Source organism: Pinus tabuliformis, chromosome X (assembly GCF_031772625.1).
Source record: "Pinus tabuliformis cultivar Carrire ecotype Pingquan chromosome X, CPIR1, whole genome shotgun sequence".
Lineage (NCBI taxonomy): Eukaryota > Viridiplantae > Streptophyta > Pinopsida > Pinales > Pinaceae > Pinus > Pinus tabuliformis.
This window is the reverse complement of record NC_142308.1, coordinates 1,324,011,626-1,324,014,462: the sequence shown is the minus strand read 5'-3', so window position 1 is coordinate 1,324,014,462 and position 2,837 is coordinate 1,324,011,626.

Below are 2,837 nucleotides of genomic sequence, written 5' to 3'. Positions count from 1 at the left end.
GGATGTCTTCTTTCAAGTGCAAGTTGATTTATCATGCATCATAGAATAGACTTTATTTTTCTCCAATGTTATTGAAATGATTTTCTTTGCTTTCCTACAATTATCATAGGTTTATTTCCTATCATATAATTCCCTACAAAACAGAGTATGTTTATTTCTTGTCTTTTGCCTTTCTACAAATACAGTACAATTTCCTTCAATCATTTACTTTTCTACAAATATAATATGGCTAATTTTTGTTGTTTCCTTTCCTTCAAACTAGATTAGGTATATTTTTTGTTCCCTACTTTTTTGAGCGTTTCCTATAGCCTAGATAGGAAAAGTGGTCTTTATACATTTTAGCTCCCCTTTAGTTGCATTAGATAAACCAAAAAGGAGAATACATTACCCAATGTCCACACAATTTTGACCCCTCTTAAGTTTGTAAGAACCTCGGGTTCATAATTAAAATTGAGTCCCTCAAGAGTTTCAACATTCTTGTTATAATACCAAGGGCCATCACTTTTTTGGCATCATTTTTGAGGAGGTGTCAAAGTAGGTACTATTTTATGCTCTGAGTTGATTCATTTGCATTCATTTCATGAAAAATAAATAAATAAATAAATAAAAATTGCATCAACATGTCTATAAAAAAAATGATTTATTTTATGAGTTAGGGATAATTTAGGAAAATTTATACCTAAAACCCCCACTCCTAAAAATATCCAACCTTCACTTGCTAATAGTGGGACTCCCACTCTATATACATGATATATAGAGGCCCTTTTAGGTGAGAAAATAGGTATTTTTGAGGAGCTTACATAAGGTGAAGAAACCCCATCACCCATTGATATTATGGATGGAAATAGGTAGCCTAAAGTATTTCCTATCAGGGAGGAAAATGGGAAAGCTAAAATGAAAAGTATCAGCCCACTGCTCTCCCACATTTCCATGAAATGGCTTCTTAGGACCCTTACACCTTCATGTTTGAATTTGTTGTAGTCTTAAGGACATATTATTATAAACCAGATGAGCGTGAGATCAAATTGTTTCCTTCGACCCTCAAGGATGAAACCTTGTGCTGGTTCATGAGCTTAGAAGGAGGTAACATTATTACATGGGGATAGACACAACAATAATTCAACACCAAATACAAGGATTATTTCAAAATAAGTGATACAAGGGATGACATCTTTAGAATGACCCAGGGGCCAAATGAATCACTAGAATACTATGAGGAGATATTTCAATTGAGCTACAAGAGGGCACATAACTACACTCATGATTTGGATTCATCGAAACTAGTCTTTCTTTAGAGGGTTAGAGAAGAATTAATGGAGACAATCAATATGTTGGCCAATGGAGATATTTATCATCTCAACTATGAAGACATCAAAACAATGTTCAAAAACCATTCTAGAGCTACTAGAAAACAAGGTAGATAGAGCCATAGTTTGGTAAGTCCTTCATCCTCTACTTTAGTCATTAAGAATGGAATAGGAGGTATGTTGGAAGATTTTAAAATTGAGATATAACACTTTTTTCCCTACAGGTAGACACAATATAAATTAAGAAAAACAAGAGGAATCAGAAAGAGCATTAGACTTATTTTTCCCTAGATGCACTAAGAGGCATCCTAGAAATGAATGCCCATTAAATTTTATAGAAATTTTCTCTATATGTAAAGAGAACCATTGAACTGACCAATGCCCATCTTTTCCAAGTTTGAAAGTGTTAATTTTTCTTAGGGCTATATTGTTCTTTGCTTTAGATAATTGCATTTCATCATTTATATATTGAATTCACCCCACAACATTATAACATCATTTACATCATATGAAATTATGTAGAAAGAATAATATCATCTACAATGCAATGGAACATAAAGGAACAATAGAAGAAAATAATTCACACATAGAGACACTAGGATTGGTCGGAGACCAGGGAGAAACCCCACAAGGTGGAAACCCTTTCAAATTCTTCTTCTTGTTAGATTTTCATAAAATGTTTAGCAAAGAGAGAGTACAATAATCTAGTTCTCCATTCACAAGACTATCCAACAAAACCAACCAATTAATATCTCAGAGATGAACCCAACAACACTACTAATCAAGACCACTATTCACAAGCCTATGGTTAACTATCGACATCTGCGATCAACTATCAAAATTTGCGATCACCTGCCAGAAGAACCCCTAAGTCTTGACCACACGGAACTGACGGTTTTGCAAGTGGCTAAAGCGTTTCAGCTGCATGCAGAGGCTTGCATACATATGGCCGCAACTGGAAATTTCTTGTGGTAACCCTATGGCTATGAACTCAAACCCCTAATCTGCACGTGAGATCTTGGACCTTGCAATTTCAGACCTATGGAAATGAATTCCCTGCAAACTAATTTCAGACTTGTGCGAACAAATTCCCTGCAAACCAATTTAATACCTGTGCGATCCAAACCCAAAGAAGATAATAGAATAATGCTTGATGTTGATATACAAAAGAGGGTCACTTGACTTATATTTATATCCATTCAAGGGTGTCTAATTTCTCTTTTGGGCCAAGATATCCTTTTGTGCACATGACGTTTCCATATTAAAAATATATTTTTCCTCAACCAAATTAAATTCTTCCAACGGATAGGAGGGGCCTTCCTTGATGAGGAAGATTCTCCAAAGGAGGGAATTTGTCCCTGAGCTGCCAAATTAACACTCCCTCTCAGCTAGGGATAAATTATTGACTACAACATATGTCCCATCACAAATATCTCATAAAAAATGTTGTCTTTTCTCATCTCTTCTCATCCATGCTCATTGTTATCAATCAGGTTGTCCCTTGGCTCCTTAAGGAATACGGTCGTGGTA